We start from the raw sequence: 20,928 nt of genomic DNA, 5'->3' as shown, positions 1-20,928 counted from the left end.
GGGTATGTCTTTATCAACAGCATGAAAACAGACTAATACAACTACTACACCCTCAGTACATCAACATTTCATTCCTGTATAAATATAATCCAAGAATTCTCTGAGAATTTCCTTGAAGTCATCGAGGGAGGAAGCCCTAGAAGGAGAGATGAAACTTCTTGATACTCAACAGAAAGGTGAGATTAGACTTTGCCATCATAAATATTAGATACTTTCCAAACAGGCTATTTGAAATGGGAACTGAAAACATACGTTCAAAAGAGGTTACATGTTTGCCCAATAAATATTAAATATCTATAAAAGTTCACAGTATTTGTCCAAGAGAGTAACATATTGAAGTTCTATAAAAGAGTCAGTTTTTTTGTTTTTTGTTTTTTTCTTTTTGATCCAGGGCATCCAATGATGAAGATCTCTGTAAGAGTGAAAATGTGTGTCCAGAGGAATAAAACATTCAGGAGCTTTGTTGGTTGAGATTTTTATCTTTTGTAATCAACTAGGACTAGCATGGGAAAATTGTTGGGTTATTTTGGGGGATTTTTTTGGCCTTTGTTGTTGTTGTTTTGATGGCAAATTGAAATGTGAGGTCATGCTCCACATGTACCACATATAAGTGTGTAACTCTAACTCATTTACCAAGAAACCTGTAAGTCCAGATGTGAATTAGGCTGAGAGCAAGAGAAGACGCTGCAATTAGTCCAATCAGTGAAAGCTGTCCAGCCACTTGGGCCGTATAATCTGGAAGATTTAGTGATGCACACTGTGTTTGTGGCAGATAAGGACACTGTATGGAATCTCTGGCTAACCCTAGTAGTAGTACAAACCTCTAAGGTTTTAAAGCAAAGTCATGTGATCCTCTTCAAATAATCCTTTGAGAAACAGCTTCCAGCTTACTGCTGAGCTCTAGTTGAGACTAAATGCCTGACCACAGAACCCAATGCCATTCAATCACTGCTGCTCATTATTAGCTGGATATTATCTGAAGCCCAGGTTACAGTGGTGGACATCCAGAGCAGCATACCATAAAAGAGTAGAAAGTTGGATGAACAGCTGGCTCAGTCTCCAGCAGTACCTGCTCCCACTAGAGGACTGCTGTGATTGTCATCACATCTGATCACATTTTTAAAAATGTGTAGTCATTCCGCAAGACCCATCTGCCTTCTGGCCAGGTCAATAGGCACAATAAGAGGGGATATGGAAGGAATCATCATCCCTGCATCTTTCAAGTCTTTGACTGGGGCACTGACTCTTGTAGTTCATCAGGTGTATGACATTCACTTTGGTTTACCATCCCAGGGACTTTTGCTTGAATCTTTCTACCTCAGTTGTCCTTAGTCCATAAATCAGGGACTCAACATAATAATTCTGCCAGTTACCCATAGGCCAATTCCAATCATGCATTCAAAAACTTTGGAAGTAACCCTGAGGAAGACTCAAAGACTTTCTAGACCCACTGTGAGATGGATTTAGACCAAAACTCCATCTGTCTCCCACCTCCATAAGCCCCAGCTCTGGCAGATCATGGATGCATTTCAGGTCACCAGAGATTAACATTAATTCAAATGTATTATCTGCAATTCCTAAAGATGTCGTATTTCCCCTTCTTCAAGTCATTGTCATCCCGATATGTGGATGCAGGTCCTTTGGGGGAATCTTGCAGGAATATTTACACTAGAGAATTGTGGTGGCATCGTTAAGCACCTCCTCAAAGAGGTTCCATCTCTCCTTCACTCAAAAGACTTAAAGTTTTTGAATTGGCTTGCCAGAGATTAGGGTGATAGGACACAACTCTACTGTGGTGACAAGCTGACACTATCAATGCCTGTTGTCCAGATTGCAAATATTTCTGATTATTAGTACTACTCCAACTGGTTGCCCATCTATGGGTCCTAAAGACACTGACCAAATAGCCACATTGGGTCACAGTATTCTGATTCCTGCTCCACCATTCTAACCATTTCAGTAACTGAGCCAATGTTGTCCCCAGTACTTAAGTGCTGCCACAAGGTCTCAGCCACTCTGGGGTGGCCTGTAATAGTGGCATATATCACTTTCACTTGCAGCTGGCAGGAGATGGACACTACAGAGCTTTATGGAATGATTATGCTTCTCTTGTCAATGCATTTCTTTTTCTTTCCCTTTTTTTTTTTTTTTTTTTTGAGACAGAGTTTTGCTCTGTTGCCCAGGCTGGAGTGCAGTGGCACGACCTTGGCTCACTGCAACTTCTGCTTCTGCCTCCTGGGTTCAAATGATTCTACTGCCTCAGGCTCCTGAGTAGTTGGGATTACAGGTACACACCACCACACTCAGCTAATTTTTGTGTTTTTAGTAGAGATGGAGTTTCTCCATGTTGGCCAGGCTGGTCTCAAACTCTTGGTCTCAGGTGATTCACCTGCCTCGGCCTTCCAAAGTGCTGGGATTACAGGCGTGAGCCAGTGCACCCGGCTACATTTCTTAATACTCTAGGCCTTCCTGCAGACACGATGAAGGAAATTTCACTTGAGAAATTTATTTCACCATTCTTCTCCCAAAGCCTTTGGATTCTTTCCTTTCCATTATACTAGAAAAGTTATGACACCTTAACTTCATGGAATTAGGCTACTGTCAGCTCCAGATTTCAGTCAACTAAACAAACAAACTGACAGTAACCACTTCAGCTGCTCAAAATAATGCATAGATTTCAAAAGTTCTGGCAATTGAATCAATTTCAATAAATGTGGTTTGATCCAGCATTATGTGCTATTATCCTTGGTAGCTAGTACTGTATCAGTCAGGATTTAGGCAGGAGAAGAAAACCATTTTAGATATTCTAAGCACAAAGTAATTTAATACCATGGATATTGTTTTAAAGTATAAAATAAAGACTAGAGAAACAAAATGGAAAGAAGGAAAGAGAAGTACCACCACCCAGAGAGCAGGTGCTGCAAGAAGCTACTACCACCTGTGGTTTCCTAAGGCAGCCATAACAAAGCACCACAGGCTGGGTGGCTTAAACAACAGAAATTTATTTTCTCTCAGTCTTGATAGCCAGAAGTCTGAGATCAAGGGTTGGTTTCTCCTGAGGTCTCTCTTCTTGACTCGTAGATGGTCTTTGTATCAGTCTGAGTTCTGCAGGGAAACAGAACCAATAGGATGGATGAAAAGTTTAATAGAGAGAGAGAAAAAGAGATTACAAAGAATAGGCTCACATGGCTGTGGAGGGTGAGAAGCCCTAAGATCTTCAGTCAGCAAGCTAGAGATCCAGAAAAGCAGATGATCTTGTTCCAGTCCAAGTCCAAAGGTCCGAGAACTTATGCAACTGTGTAAGTTCCAGCCCAAGTCTATGCCTGAAGGCAGAAGACTGATGTCCAAGCTCAAAGGCAGTCAAGCCAAGAGTGGATTCTCCTTTACTCCACCTTTTGCTCTACTCAGGCCTTCAGTAGATTGCGTAAGGCCCATCTACACTGGGCAGGGAAATCTGCTTTACTCAGTCTGCTGATTCAAATGTTAATTTCTTCCAGAAACACCTTTGTAGATGCACCTAGAATAATGTTAAACCAAATACCTGGGCACCCCATGATCCAGTCAAATTGACACATGAAATTTACCATCAAAGCCATCTTTTCCCTGTATCTTCTCTTGGTCTTCCTTCTGTACACATCTGCAACCAAATTTTCTCTTCTTATAAGACATCGGTTATACTGAGGTAGGGCCCACTCTAGTGACCTCGTTTTAACTTAATCACTTCCTTAAAGACTCTGTCTCCAAATACAGTCACATTCTGACATAGCAGGGGTTACACCGCAATATGTGAACTTTGGCGGACACAATTCAGTCTATAACCCTTGAAGGAGTCCACAGAAATCTGCTTCACAACTCACTCTTTCTTATGGGAGACTGTACTGGTCTGAGTTCCATCTCCACAGGAGTCTGGAAAGCCATTCAAAGCTCCCTGGAATCCACACTTATCAGAGTCCAGGCTTCTCTCTCTCTCCATGCTGCTGTGCTCTTTCTACAGGAATCTATTACTTCCACAATGCCACCAAGGTGCATAGGAGTCAACAGTCAGTGCTGTCATAGGTGAGATCACAGCCTGTGGCATTCTGGAGCCACCTCCAAAAGTGACTCTGCTGGAGATGCCATCACTGCCAAAAATGGGGTAGCTTCTTTCTCCTTGCTTGTAATCTTGCATGACTCCCTCCCTTGGCAGAATGTAGCTGTAAGTCTGCTGGCAACAGAATCTGACTTGCAGCCCCTGCAACACAGGAGAGAACACAGAAGGGCAGCATGCATCTGAGCACAAACAGGGAGTGTCTGGCACAGAAGCTTTCCCAAAAACATAACAGTAAAGCAGAAACCTGAAGAACATAGGAGCAAGCTGAGCAAGACACAAAGCTAGAGCATTTCCAGCAGAGGGGCTAGCAGTTGCAAACCACTGAGGTGGAATCAGTCTTATTAGTTTGAAAAATCCAGAAGACTCAAACGAGTGTACCTGGAATGGAATGGACAAGGAATAGTAGTAAGAGATGAAATCAGAGAGATAGTTGGGGGACCAGACCACGAAAGATCTTGTAACTTGAGTGACAATATAATTTATCATACAAACCAAAACATTCTGAGAATGAGAATGAAGGAGGTGGTGCTACTAATAATTATACTGGGACAACAGGCATAATGCAAATTATCCCAGACCAATCAAGACATAACCACTCTACTTATAAGCCATTGTAAGGATTGCTTTTCTTTTAAGCTGAGTGACAAGGGAAGACATTGGAGGTTTTAACAACAGTAATATGATCTAACTTACATTTTTAAAGAACCACTATGGGTTTTATGCTAAGAATGGGCCATAAAGCGGCCAAGGGCCAGAGCAGTTAGAAGCTTACTGCAATCATCAAGGTGAGTGATCATGGTGGCTGGAAGCAGGGTGATAGCTGGGGAAGCAGTTAGCAGAGGGATTTGTTGATGAATTAGATACAGGGTACAGGAGGAGCAATTCCTAACACAAAAGCTAGAGTGGCCTGGGTCCATGAACCTCTTCTCTTCTCTCTCTACACTCATACTCATAGAGATATCACCCAATTTCATGATTTTAATGCCATACATTTCTGTATATTTACCTCTGCTCATGATATCCAATTCATATATAGTATCTCTAGACTTGTAGATCCAACTGTCTTCCCAAATGTTTTACTCAAATAACCATATCCAAGTTATTCTACTTCAAACTGAACTTGTTTCTCTTCTACTTTTTCAAAACTTTCCCTCCTCTGATATTCCTCCATAACAGTAAATTGATAGTCTTTCAAGCAATTGCTCAGGTCAAAAAAAGTCTTGACATAATCTTTGACTTCTCTCTTTTTCTCACATATAACACCCAATCCATCAGCAATAATATTAGCTCTACCTTAAAACATAATCTAAATCCAACCACTTTTTATGCTCTCCATTGCTACCACCCTGGTTCTTGCCACCACCCTGCCTCAACTACCACAGCCCTAGCTGTCTGGCTGATTTCCTTCGTTCTACATTTGAGCCCTGATTTTCTATTGTCCACACAACAAGCAGAGTTGTTCTTTTAAAACAGAAGTCAGGTCATGTCTGGTGTCTTTCCACTCCCCCTCCTTACTGTATGGAACATATTGCCTCTCCATCACTCACCACTGGCATCTGGCTAAAGCAAAGAACAACAAAAAAAGGCTGCTAAACTCTTCAAAATTATCAAAGCATAAGCCCTGTCCTTCAGGAGGTCTGCAGATCTCCTCGGGCCCCAGGTTTGATTATCAGCCTTTTAAACAGATATTTCTTAGCCTTTCATCTTCTTAGCCCTTTGAACCTCACACCTCCTTTGCACCAGTTTCTCAATAGCCCTGAATTGGTCATAATTCTCAAACTTTATGGCATGAAATGCGATAAGATATACAAATATGTGATTATAGTCAGTTCTCCATAAATAACTTTCTTGTTTCCTTCCCTACTCCCTTTCCCACTCCCTTCCCCTAATATTTATTTACTTTTTCTTTCTTCTTATTTTATCCCCCTTTCTTCTTGGATCAGAGTCAACTTTGTGTACATTCATACAAAGGAGATCTTGTCCAAATAAAGTGAAAATTGAAGTGGATGCCCAAGTTGTTTAGAGACTCTCAAACCTTGCTTTTAATGATGTGAATGGAGACTCTCAGGTTAAAGCAGCAAATTGTGCTGTTTGAGGCCAGCTTGGTTCTTTGGCTTCTCTTGAGTTGAGGAGACCTGATTGGTACTCCCCTACCTGTCTAGCCTAAGTTAATATAAGATGACCAATTTCTTCTGTTGCCAAAAGAAATGAGATCTCTAAAATATGGTGGCTCGGAGAGGTGAATTCAGTGTGGAGCTGATTTCATTTGATAAGATACTTAAACTTCAGTGCCTGCGGAGAAACTCTATTTTGTTGAAATAGGAATGTATTTGGCTCACACCATATATTTATTTCTGCAATATAGTTTAGTATAGTGGAGAAGAGAAAAAAATACTATGTGTGAACCTTTTAAAAGAAACCTATTCTTAAAATGTGTTCCTCATTTTATGATAGGAAACCGGGGAGCAGTAGGTAAACTTTGGCAAGGGAATGAAGACCTGAAGAAATTAGGTTCCTGGAGACCTTTGTATCTAGCAAATATGATTGTAACTACAACCAGAAAGCTGCAGGCAGACATGGTGGCTGGGATGATTTGTGTCCTAGTTTTATCAAAGTGGAATCCTGATTACAACTGCAAACTGTCATTAGTGAACTGAGAGATTAAACAGATCATCTACCATTTAATAGCAATTTTCTTCTTTTATAATCTATTCCTACATGTTATTCATTCCCTGATTTAAAAATATAATAATTTTTTGTGTGGGGTTTTCAAAAACACAGTTTTCTGTTTTTTTCAGGCTCAGATTGTGTAGCCTTGGGGTCCCTGTTATAGGAAAGGCTGAGACTGCCAAATGGTAATCAATGTTTCCAAAGCCTGGCACCATCTCTTCCCTGCAGGCGCAGCTCAGGAAGGTGATGAATCTCCAAGAAAGATGAATCTCCAAGAAAGATGAATCTCCAAGAAAGATGAATCTCCAAGAAAGTTTTCTCGGGGCTTGACTGTACTCCCACTGGAATAAGTCTGTGGTGTAGAACAGTGACACACAGTTCCTATTAAAACGAATGACCTGCAGAGCTTTATTCAGCAACCACTCATCTGACTCAAACAAATGAGCTGGACCAAGAGAGCAAAAATCACTATGCATATGTGGGTGACTCAATAATTGAGCACCCATGGGGTTTTTCCATGGTCCTTGAACTAAATATTTGCTAAATAAGCTCTCTTTCTAAACACTGTGTAAGTACAAACTAATCAGGCAGCTTATTTTCCATGCTGGTAATTAACAACAGCAGGGGACAGAGAGAGCTAACAGAGATACTAAAAGGAATTAGTCTTCAGTCATGGGGAACTTGACTTCATTTTCCTGTACTCAGAGGTTGATTTGGAGAAATGTAAAGTCCACACTTTCTATACTATCACAATGTGTATGTATATTTTTGGTATATGCAATTAATAATTCTGCAACATTTAAAAAATCAGCATGTCAACTCTAAGGCACACCTTACTACACAGTCTGTGAGAATAACAAAAAAGCTAAGCACGCCCCTGAGACCCCAAAGTTGGGGAGCAGCTGTGGTCCCACACCAGTCACTGACATGGTCAAAACAGGAGCACAAAATATGAAAAAGGGAGTATGAGCTCGCCTTGGGGCCACCAAGTTTTGGAGAGAAAATGAGTAGCTCAAGGACATTTTCCTGTGGGTCACACCAATAGTTGGGAGGCAAATAGGAAGAGGAGTGGAGACTGAGAATTAATAGTCCAAGAAGTAGAAGGCAAACCAAGAGAGAGAAAAATCGGACACCAAAGTAGAAGAAGGGATTAAGGAGGGAGTGATCAGGTGAGGGAATGTGGTTTTCCAGATAAAGTGGTTCTCTAGCCCCAGTTGAACTTTGAGATGGTTGTAGTTCCAACTGGCAGCTTTATTGCAAGCTTGTGAGAAACCCTGAGCCAGCACCACCCAGCTGAGTCTCTCCCAAATTCCTGATCCTCAGAAAATGTTTGTTATTGCAAATTGCTAAGTATTAGGGGTAATTAGTTACATAGCAATAGACACCTAATACAGCAACAGCCATTTCAGTAGAGCAATGGGGTGGAATCCAAGACACATTGGGCTAAATAGTGATTTAGAAAAGAGGAAATGGGAAAAGGAAATGTAGAATTCTTTCATAAATCTTGATTGTGAGGAATTTATGAGTAATGACAAAAATAGCAAGGATTTGGCACCAGGGAAGAGTTTGATTGTTTTTGTTCTTTAATGGGAACCATATTTTTACTTTGAGAGGAAAAAGTCAATAGATAACAGGGTTTGAAGATAAAGATCCTGTGGGGATCTTGATGCTGATGCCATCACAGTAATGAGGAAGGGGATGGGATGGTGCGGGTTACTGAAACAGTAGGAGGGGAAGAAGTGAAACACTAATGGCTCCAGCATTTATGACTCTATCTCTTGCTGGTTCTAGGTCATTCTGTAAACACACTATCTCTAAGTTTCCTAGTCTTTTCAAGTTCCAAGAACTCTTAGGTGCTTCTAACTGTCCAGCCAGGGGCCTTGGATATCAAACTGTAAGACAGGAATGAACTCACAATATGGACACTTCGGTTATGTTTTGGGCATTTAATTTCTTTTTTTGTTGTTGTTCACATTAAGACGAGAGAGATTTAATAATAACACCTTACATTTGCATCAGTGTCTTGCAATTTGTAAATTCTTTTGAGTGTTCTCACCTAATTCCAAACATTTCTGAGGGAGGCAGGGCAATTATTTACCATGTAAACACAGAAGGAACGTGAGGCTCACAGATTCCGAGACTTATCAAGGTAACAAGCACCGGTATTAGAATCACAGTTAGGTTTTCTGTCATAACCAGGTGCCTGCTCTGTACTTATATAAGGTGGTTTTTTTTTTTTTAATTGTTATACTTTAAGTTCTAGGGTACATGTGCACAATATGCAGGTTTGTTACGTATGTATACATGTGCGATGTTGGTTTGCTGCACCCATTAACTCATCATTTACATTAGGTATATCTCCTAATGCTATCCCTTCCCACTCCCCCCTCCCCACAATAAGACCCAGTGTGTGATGTTCCCCTTCCTGTGTCCAAGTGATCTCATTGTTCAACTCCCACCTATGAGTGAGAACATGCAGTGTTTGGTTTTCTGTTCTTGCGATACTTTGCTGCGAATGATGGTTTCCAGCTACATCCATGTCCCTACAAAGGACATGAACTCATCCTTTTCTATGGCTGCATAGTATTCCATGGTGTATATGTGCCACATTTTCTTAATCCAATCTGTCACTGATGGACATTTGGGTTGATTCCAAGTCTTTGCTATTGTGAATAGTGCCGCAATAAACATACGTGTGCATGTGTCTCTATAGCAGCATGACTTGTAATCCTTTTGGTATATCCCCAGTAATGGGATGGCTGGGTCAAATGGTATTTCTAGTTCTAGATCCTTGAGGAATCGCCATACTGTTTTCCACAATGGTTGAACTAGTTTACAATCCCACCAACAGTGTAAAAGTGTTCCAATTTCTCCACATCCTCTCCAGCACCTGTTGTTTCCTGACTTTTTAATGATTGCCATTCTAACTGGTGTGAGATTGTGGTTTTGATTTGCATTTCTCTGATGATGAGTGATGATGAGCATTTTTTCATGTGTCTGTTGGCTGTATGAATGTCATATTTTGAGACATGTCTGTTCATATCCTTTGCCCACTGTTTGATGGGGTTGTTTTTTTCTTGTAAATTTGATTGAGTTCTTTATAGGTTCTGGATATTAGCCTTTTGTCAGATGAGCAGATGGAAAAAATTAGGCATTTAATTTCATGTGATCAAAGCTAGAATTTCATACAGTGTCAGAGCGTAAGAGACATGCTGTTCTGGTGTGGTTTGCTACTGAACGTGGAAGGACCCTATGAGAACTACAATTAAGTCCTTCAGTAAAAGTTATGGGCCCATGATTTCAATGCCGTCAATTTGGATTTTGGGATAATTCCCTCCCAGCCTGAACTTTGAATCTTTTCATGCTTTTGCTTAATGTTTTCCTCTACCTGGTATGCTAGGCTCTGCATGGTCAAATTGTAACCAGTTCAGAGGTCACACACTTCATTCTTTGTTTCCTAATGCTGCCTGCTTGTTTTGACATCTCTTGTCTCTAATTCCTGTAGTGTTTTCTTTGTGCCTCTTATTTTTTGCATTGTGTCTTTTTTTTAGTCACTTATCTTCTTATAATAATGCCCCAGTTGCTCTATCAACACCTCTGACTCAGAGGCCAAGCTACATTGACCTTGGTATTCTTAATACTTGGCATAGCACCTAGCATATAGTATTCTGTCTGACACATGGTATGTAAAATGCATTTGATGTAGTACTTGATGCATAGTAGGTTCTCCTTTAACTTCTGCCTTCCCTTTTGATTGGTTGGAAGGATGAATGGCTGTTTGTATAGACGGATGTGTGAGCTGATCAATGGAGAAAGACACTCTGGCAGTTTTGCCTGTCCTTGAAGTACTCAAGTAAGTAAAATGCTGTATACCTTAGGAATATGTTACCTCGTTTTTTCATATCTGTAGGGAACACTTGGGACTAAACGATTGCACTGAAGATTATTTTCCATATTATTAAAAATTATTTTCTGACAACTGTCATGATTGAGAACTGGTTTAAGGCACTCTAATTATGAAGATCCAATATGTCTGCAGTTTCAGTTCCTGGTTTCAGAGACCCCTGTGGCTGGGCAAGTGTTCCTACTATAACTCAAAAAAGCTTTGGTTAAATTTCATTCTGTGAAACATGTATATTCATTATGTTAGTAGCCTTTCACTTTTCTCAGAAACAATTACTTGTGTTTATAATTTTGTTCTTATTCAGACAGATCTCTTTTTTTAGCTTTGAAGTAGAGGAGAAAAGCAGAGAGGACCTAGAAGTTCTGAGGTATAAAGGAAGGGAAGGAAAATCTGCGCTAATGCACGTAAGCCTACAGTTATGAAGTGCCGACTCTGCCACACACTTGATGTCTACAATGTCACTTCGACCCTCAAACCAACACTGTAAGGCAAATATTGTGATTCTTATTTTACAAATGTAAAATCTAATGATGTTGAGTTATTTGCTCCAAGTTACATAGCTAAAAAGCAGCTCTGTTAGGATTTGAATCTTTGACATATTACTTCAAAGCTTCAGCCTTTCCCACTGTACCAGACTGTATTTGCAGCTCATGGGTGTGAGTAGGACACCTTCCCTGTACTTTATTAGAGTGCAATATATTTATGGAGCCTTTGAAACTCAGTCTTTTTAAAAACTGTCTCACAAATGTAACTTTCTCATTTACTTTTTGTGATGAACTATTTTTAACTTAGAGAACATTTTTAACTATAGAGAATAATAACACAAGCTGTATATAACAAAGTCTGACAATTTACCATTTTTGCTCCCAATCTTTTGTTTTGAAAAAATAAAACATTAATAACATAATTGAAATATCTAATATACCCCTTCCTAATCTCATTTTCTTCCTTCCATTCCCAGAGACAATAATTATTCTGAAATTGGTTTGCATCATTTCTGTTTGTATCATACTCTTACTAAACACGTATATACATAAGCATTTGTTATTTTTCTGAGGAGTTTTTAGAACAATAAATGAGTGGTATCACACTTTATGCAATATTCTATAACCTGTGTATTTTGCTTAACATATTCCACATAATATTCCATAACTTATATATGTGAGATGTTTTCATGCTTGTATATGTAGCTCTAACTTATTTATTCTAACCACTGTATAGAACTTCATGGAAACAACTTATTCATTATCATGTTAATGAACAAAGAGATTGTGTCTAATCTTGTGATTGCAAACAATACTACCACAAGGATTCTTGTGCATTTCCTCCAGAGTAAGTGTGTTTCTCAAGACAAGCATTGTTCAATAGAAATATCATGCATGCCACATATGTAATTTAAAATTCTAGTAACCACATTAGAATAGAAAAAGAAACAGGTAAAATTTGAGCTCTAAAATTAGAATTTTTAATTCTAATACTACATTTTACTTAACACAACATATCTAAAAATACTACCATTTCAATAAGTAACCAACATAAAATTATGAATCAGATATTATACTAAGAAAATTTCTTTCTCTTGTACTAAGAAAATTATAACCAATTGAAACTTGTAAAAGAAAATATTTTTCTTTTAAATCTAGTGTTCTTTTTATACCCAGAGTACATTTTAATTTTTCAATTGCTCTGTAACTACAAGTAGCTAGAAGCCACTATAACAGGTAGTGTAACTACAGCCTACATACCTAAAAGAATTGTTGAGTTGCAATGCAAGCAAAGTGACAACTTTACCAAGTATTATAAAATTACTTTCAAAGTGGTTGTCCCAGTTTCACTCCCAGCAGGAATGTGTGAAAGTTTCCACTTCTCTGCATCCTTACCACACAACTAAGTTATTGAAAGATATTTCAATTCTTGGAAATTTGAAGTGTATGAAATATCTTATTTTTTTAAGTTGTTTTTCCCTGATTAATAGATTGAGCCTTTCATCACATATTAATTGTACATTCAGTATTCCCCTTCCATGAATTGCCTATTCAAGTTCTTTGCCATTTTGGAATTATCAGTTTGTAGGAGTTTTGGACACATGTATTGCAAAGAGGTCCTTTCAGACTATGGCTTACATTTACCTTCTCTACGGTATTCTTTTTTCTACAGAAGCTTTGTTTTTAGAGATAGTGTTATCAACGATATCCTTTCTTGTCAATTTTTAGTGATTCTTGAAAGAAATTCTTGCATATCTCTTTTTAAAAAAACCTTTTATTTTAGGTACACGTGAATGTTTGTTATATAGGTAATTTCATGTCATGGGGGTTTGTTGTACAGATTATTTCATCAACCAGGTGTTAAGCTCAGTACCCAATAGTTATCTTTTCTACTCATCTTCCTCCTGCCATCCTCCACTCTCAATTAGATCCCAGTGTCTGCTGTTCCCTTCTCTGTGTTCATGGGTCGTCATCATTTACTTCCCACTTATAAGTAGAACATGCAGTGTTTGGTTTTCTGTTCCTGCATTAGTTTGCTAAGAATAATGGCCTTCAGCTCCATCGATGTTCCCAGAAAATTCATGATCTCTTTTTTTTTATGACTGCAGAGTATTCCATGGTGCATATGTACCACATTTTCTGCATCCACTCTGTCATTGATGGGCATTTAGATGATTCCATGCCTTTGCTATTGTAAATAGTGCTGCAATGTACATTCATGTGCATGTAGAATGATTTATTCCTCTGAGTGTGGGATTGCTGAGTCAAATACTAGTTCTGCTTTTGGCTCTCTGAGGAATTGCTATACTGCTTTCCACAATGGTTGAACTAATTTACACTCCAAGCAAGTGTGTAAGTGTTGCCTTTTCTCTGCAACCTGGCCAGTATATGTTTTGCTTTGTTTTTACTTTTTAATCATAGCCATTCTGACTGGTGTGAGATGGCATCTCATTGTGGTTTTGATTTGCATATCTCTAATGATTAGTGATGTTAGTATTTTTTTCATATGCTTCTTGGCTGCATGTTTGTCTTCTTTTGAAAAATGTCTGTTCATGTCCTTTGCCCACTTTTTAATGGGGTTGTTTGTTTTTCTCTTATAAATTTAAGTTCCTTATAGATACTGAATATTGGACCTTTGTCAGATGCATAGTTTGCAAATATTTTATCCCATTCTGTAGGTTGTTTATTTATTCTGCTTATAGTTTCTTTTGCTGTGCAGTAGCTCTTTAGTTTAAATAGATCGCACATGTCAATCTTTGCTTTTGTTGTGATAGCTTTTGAAGGCTTTGTCATGAAATCTTTGCCCATTGTTATGTCCAGGATGGTATCACCTAGGTTGTCTTCCAGGGTTTTTATAGTTTTAGGTTTTACATTTATGTTTTTTAATCCATCTTGAGTTGATTTATGTGTATGATATAATAAAGAGGTCCAGCTTCAATTTTCTGCATCTGGCTAGCCAGTTATCCCAGCACCATTTATTGAATAGGGAGTCTTTTCCCTATTGTCAATATTTTGTTGAGAGTTTTTGTCAGCTTAGTCGAAGATCACGTGGTCATAGGTGTCCAGCCTTATTTCTGGGCTCTCTATTCTGTTCCACTGGTCTATGTGCTGGTTTTTGTACCAGTACCACATTGTTTTGGTTATGGGATCCCTGTAGTATAGTTTGAAGTTGGGTAACACAATGCCTCCAGTTTTGTTCTTTTTGCTTATGATTGCTTTGGCTATTCGGACTCTTTTTAGGTTCCATAAGAATTTTAAAATAGTTTTTTCTATTTCTGTGAAGAATGTCATTGGTACTTTGATAATAACATTCAATCTGTACATTTCTTTGGGCAGTATGGCCATTTTAATGATATTAACTATTCCTACCCATGAGCATGGAATATTTTGTCATTTATTTGTGTCTTCTCTGATTTCTTTCAGTGGTGTTTTGTAATTCTCATTGTAGAGGTCTTTCACCTCCCTGGTTAGCTGTATTCCTAGCCATTTGTGTGTGTGTGTGTAGCAATTGTGAATGGGATTGCCTTCCTGATCTGACTCTTGGCTTGACTATTGTTGGTGTATAGGAATGCTAGTAATTTTTTTACATTGATTTTGTGTCCTGAAACTTTGCTGAAGTTGTTTATCAGCTGAAGCAGCCCTTGGGCAGAGACTATGAGATTTTCTAGATATAGAATCATGTCATCTGCAAACAGAGATAGTTTGATTTCCTCTCTTCATATTTGTATGCCGTTTATTTGTTTCTCTTGCCTGATTCCTCTGGCCAGAACTTCCAGTACTATGTTGAATAGGAATGGTGAGAGTGGGTATCCTTGTCTTCTGCCAGTTTTCATGGGGAATGCTTCCAGCATTTGCCCATTCAATATGATGTTGACTGTAAGTTTATCATAGACAGCTCTTATTATTTTAAGATATGTTCCTTCAGTTACATTTTTTATTGAGAGTTCTTAACATAAAGGGGTGTAGAATTTTATTGAAAGCCTTTTCTGTGTCTATTGAGATAATCATGTGGTTTTTATCTTTAGTTCTCTTTATGTCATGAGTCACATTTATTGATTTGCATATGATGAACCAAACTTGCATCCAGGGGATGAAGCCTACTTGATCATGGTGGATTCGCTTTTTGATGTGCTGCTGGATTCAGTTTGCCAATATTTTGTTGAGAGTTTTTGCATTAATGTACATCAAGGATATTGGACTGAAGTTTTCTTTTTTTGTTGTGTCCCTGCCAAATTTTAGTATCAGGATGGTGACTGCCTCATAGAATGAGTTGGAGAGGAGGCCCTCCTCCTCTCTCTTTTGGTATAGTTTCAGTAGGAATGATAACAGCTCTTCTTTGTACATCTGGTAGAATTCAGCTGTGAATCCACCAGGTCCTGGGCTTTTGTTGGTTAGTAGGCTACTTATTACTGATGCAATTCTGAAGCTCATTATTGGTCTGTTCAGGGAATAAATTTCTTCCTGGTACAATCTTGGGAGGATGTGTGTGTCCAGGAATTTATTCATCTCTTCTAGGTTTTCTAGTTTGTGTGCAAACAGGTGTTCATAGTGGTTTCTGATGGTTATTTTTATTTCTGTGTGCTTAGTGACAACATTCCCTACATTATATCTAATTGTGTTTATATGGATCTTCTCTCTTTTCTTCTTTATTAGTCTAGCTAGTGGCCTATTTTATTATTTAAAAAAAAAAACATACTCCTGCTTTTATTTTAAACGTTTTGAAATTTTTTTTTATCTGTTTCCTTAGTTTAGCTTTGATTTTGGTTCTTTTCTTCTCCTTGCTTTGTGGTTGATTTGTTCTTGCTTCTCTGATTCTTTCAGTTGTGATGTTAAGTTGTTAATTTGAGATCTTTCTAACTTTTTGATGTGGGCATTTAGTGCCATGAATTTCCTTCTTGACACTGTCTTAGTTGTGTCCCATAGATTCTGGTATGTTGTATCCTTGTTCTCTTTAGTTTCTTGGTTGCTGCCTTAATTTTGTTATTTACCCAAAAGTCATTCAGGAGCATGTTGTTTAATTTCTATGTAATTGCATGATTTTGAGCAATTTTTTCAGTCTTGATTTCTGTTTTTGTCATGCTGTGGTCTGAGAGTGTGTTTGGTGTGATTTGGTTCTTTTGGATTTGCTGAGGATTGGGTTATGTCCAATTACATGGTTGATTTTAGAGTATGTGCCATGTGGTGATGAGAAGAATGTATATTCTGTTGTTTTTGGGTGGAGAGTTCTGCAGAAGTTCTGCAGATCCTTTTGGACCAATGCTGAGTTCAGGTCCTAAATATTTTCATTACTTTTCTGCCTTGATGATTTGTCACATACTGTTGGTGGAGTGTTGAAGTCTCCCACTATTATTGTGTGGGAGACCATGTCTCTTTGTAGGTCTCTAAGAACTTGCTTTATGAATCCGGGTGCTCCTGTTTTGGGTGCATATATACTTAGGATAGTTAGGTCTTCTTGCTGAATTGAACCCTTTACCACTGTGTAATGCCTTTCTTTGTCTTTTTTGATCTTTGTTGGTTTGATGTCTGTTTTGTCTTAAATTAGGATTGTGACCCCTGCTCTTTTTCTGTTTTGCATTTGCTTGGTAAATTTTCCTCCATCCCTTCGTTGTGGGCCTAGGGGTGTCACTACATATGAGAAGAGTCCCTTGAAGGCAGGATACCATTGTGTCTTTCTTTTTTATTCAGCTTACCACTCCTTGCCTTTTAAGTGGGGCATTTAGCCTATTTACATTCAAGATTAGTATTGGTATGTGTGCATTTTATCCTGTAATTGTGTTGTTAGTTGGTTATTATGTGGGCTTGTTTGTGTGGTTGCTTTACAGTATCACTGGTCTGCATGTTTACATGTGTTTTTTTATTAGCTGGTAGCATCCTGTCCTTTCTATATTTAGCACTACTTTTAAAATCTCTTGTAAGGCAGGTCTGGTGGTAACGAACTCCCTCAACATTTGTTTATCTGAAAAGAATCTTATTTGTCCTTTGTTTAGGTAGCTTAGTTAGACTTCAACCAAATTCTTGGTTGAAGATTTTTTTTCTTTAGGAATGTTGAATACAAGCTTCTAATCTCTTCTGACTAATAGGATTTCAGCTGAGAGGTCTGCTATTAGCCTGATGGGGTTCCCTTTGTAGATGACCTGCCCTTTCTCTCTAGCTGCCTTTCTTATTCTTTCCCTTATTTCAACCTTAGAAAATCTCACAGTTATGTATATTGCGGATGATCTTACTATATAAAATCTTACAGGGGTTCTCTGTATTTTCTGAATTTGACTGCTAGCCTCTGTGGCAAGGTTGGGGAAGTTTTCATGGATGATATCCTGAAATACGTTTTCCAAGTTGTTTTCTTTCTCCCCCTGCCCTTTCAGGGATGCCAGCGATTCATAGATTTGCCTCTTTACATAATCCCATACTTCTAGGAGGTTTTGTTCATTCCTTTTTAATCTTTTTTCTTTATATTTGTGTGGCTGTCTTATTTCAGTAAGCTAGTCTTCAAGTTCTGAGATTCTTTCCTCAACTTGATTTATTCTACTGTTAGTACTTGTGATTGCATTGAAAAATTCTTGTGTTATTCAGCTCTGTCAGATTAATTAGATTCTTTTTTATATCGACTATTTTGTCCTTCAGCTCCTATATTGCTGTATTGTAATTCTTAGTTTCCTTGAATTGGGTTTTGCCATCTTCCTGAATCTCGATGATCTTCATTCCTATCCATATTCCAAATTCCATTTGTCATTTCAGCCAGTTCAGCCTGGGTAAGAACTCTTATCGAAAAACTGGTGCAATCATTTGGAAGACATATGATACTCTGGCCATTTGAGTTACCAGAGTTCTTGCATTGGTTCTTTCTCATCTCTCTGTGTGGGTGTCTTTTTAACTGCATGTAGATTGAGTACAGTCAACAGACTTCTTTTCTGGTTATTTTCTCAGGGCCGAGGCTTTGGGCAGGATCTTTATTTGAAGCTGACTTTCCGTCTTTGGCTTTAGAGGAGGGTATGGTAGCAAGGTATTTTTGGTGTTGAAGCTTTGTGATGGGATCCAGTAGGTGGCACTTAGGTGTATGAGTCCATTGGTGGACTCTTCCTTGGTTGTGTACCTCCACCTGTGTTTCTCACAGTTGCAGCCATGTTTCCTCTCAATGCTCTGAAAGTGTGGTTTCCTCTCTCCCTTGAGTGCTGGCTGTAGGTTGCAGCTTGGTGTTCCTGGGCTGCCCACAGCAGCTCTGGGGCAATCTCAGTGTTCATGTTCCTTCCCTAACTTGGAGGCAGCAGAGGAAGCGACCTTAGTAATGGTTGTGGCCAAGGGTCATTTGCTTGTCTCCTGGGGGCTCCACCCCAAGGAAATGCAGGTCAGCAACTGCTCAGTGCAAGCAGCCAGGATGGAGGGTCTGTGCTGTGGGCCCAAGCTAAGAGTTCCCTGTCTGGTGACAAGCAGTGGGGGTGAGACCCACGGGGCATGGACTTGCCTCCTCTCCTTGGGTTGACTGCAGTTTGTTGGAGGTGTGGATAAGGCACTTAGGGTATTTGCTTCTTCATTAGTCTGAGGGTAGCGAGGCAGTTCCACTGCAGAGGCAGTGGCAAAGAGACTTTCAGGTGCCCCTATGGGCTCTGTCCAGGGAGTTGCCATGCTGCTACTGACTCAATAGCTCTGGTCAGAGGTGGCTGGAGGCCCAGACCTGGAGGACCTGCTTGATGAGGAGATATGGGAATGGGCATCCATGTAACAGCCTGGCCACTTTTCCATAGAGCTGCTGCAATATGCTGGGGCCCCACTCCAGTCCCTAGTCACCTTGGACTTTCCAGTACCTGAAGGTAACAACAGTGAAGGCTGCAAAGCAGTAAAAATAGCAGCCTGCCCCTCCATCTGGGAGCTCCATCCCAGGGAGATATGGACCTGTTGCCATCTCAAACGCAGTCATAGGAGGTGGCTGGAGACCCTGGTTGGGATGGGAGTTCCTGCCCAGTGAGGAGGAATGGGATGGGGACCTGCTTTAAAAAGTCTGGCCACATTTTCATAGAGCAACTGTGCTGTGCTAACGGACTGCTTCTGCCCGCAGTTGCCTTGGACTCTCTGAGGCCTGAAGGCTGGATGGCTAAGTCACCCAAACAGCAAGGATGATGGCCTGTCCCTCCTTCTGGGAGCACCGTCCCAGGAAGGTTTCAAAACTCTGTTGGCCAAAAAACACTGGAAGGGATGACTGAAGGCCCCAGTTGGGAGGTTCCGCCTAGTGAGAAGGAAGGAGATCAGGGACCCGTTTAAACTAAGCAGTCTGACCACGTTTTCGTAAAGCAGTTGCACTGTGCTGAGGTACTGCTTCCGCCTCCCGCTCACCTTGGACTCTCCAAAGCCTGAAGACTGGAATAGCTAAGTTGCCTAAACAGCAAAGATGGCCTCCTGCCCCGCCCACTGAGAGTGCTGTCTCAGAGAGGTGCAACACTGCTACTCCTGGCCGGCAGGAATTCCAAGCCAGTGGGTCTTAATCCTGTGAGGTGTCGTGGAAGTGGGGCCTGCAGACTGTCACTGCTCAGCCCCCTGGATTCAGTCCCTTTCCTAGCGGTACATGAGGAGTCTAACCTCCCACTTTTCCAGAGGGCAGCTGATTTTGCAGGGAAACCCACAAAGCCCAGGTCTCTAAGGCTCCCAGGTCTCTAAGGCTGAGCAGTTGCTCTGCTGAGACTCCACGTAGCTCCATGTGTCGGACTGAAGGCCCTGGTGGAGTGGGTTCACGAGGGGATCTCCTGAACCGAGGGTTGCAAAAATCCATGGGAGATGTGTGGGTTCCCAGAGTCGCACATTTACTCACCACTTCCCTAGGTAGGGGAGGTTGCCCTGGCTCCGCGTTGCTCCCGGGTGAGCCATCATCCTGCCTTGATTTTCTTCCTTCTCTATGGGTGAACTTGTTTCCTTGATTAGTTCCAATGCCTGTACCTGGATATTTTAGTTGAGATTGCTGTATTTACTCACCCCTTCCGTTCTTCTCCAAGAGAGCCCACACACTAGCTGCTCCTAGTAAGCCATCTTCTTTCATATCTCCAAGTCACAAATATATTCTTTTATTTTTTGAGACAGAGTCTCACTATGCTGTCCAGGCTGGTCTCAAACTGCTGTGCTCAAGTGATCGTACTGCCTCCACCTCCCAGGTAACTGGGATTACAGGTGCGCACCAGCACAACTGGCAGACTATATTCTATAGTTTTTTCTAAAAACCACCTTTCACACATTTAGGAATTTAATCTATCTGTAACTTACATTTTTGTGGGAAGTGTTATTATTCTAGCTTTTTCCCAAGTGCACAGTTAGTCAGTTGTCCCAGAAAAATATACTGTAGTACATATTTTTCCCCCATGTCTTATAAGAGCTGCCATTTTGAGATGACTTCCTCGTCATCATCATGAATTTGTTATTTGTTTCAGTGTCTGTATTCTATTCCAGCAACATCATTATTTCTAAGTCAATAGTATGTTTATCTTAAGATCTATACCTTCAAAATAAGTTGTATTTTTGCTTAGAAAATACCTCTAGACTCTTCACAATTATCTTTGCTCTTATTGACCTTTTGTGTTTCCTGTGAATTTTAGGATCATCTCATAAAGTCGCACGAAATATCCTGCTGGGGTTTTTCTCAGAAATGCACTGAATTTATGAAGGGATATGTACAGACTTGACATATTTGTATTATTGAGTCTTCTCATCTAAAACCACAGTATGTTTCTCCATTTATTCAGGAATAATTTGACCTTCAATATGTTTAGTAATGTTCTCTATAAAGGGCTTGTACGTTTTTC

This window comes from Macaca fascicularis, chromosome 13 (genome assembly GCF_037993035.2).
Source record: "Macaca fascicularis isolate 582-1 chromosome 13, T2T-MFA8v1.1".
NCBI lineage: Eukaryota > Metazoa > Chordata > Mammalia > Primates > Cercopithecidae > Macaca > Macaca fascicularis.
The sequence above is the reverse complement of the archived record's forward strand: the minus strand, read 5'-3'. Positions refer to the sequence as shown.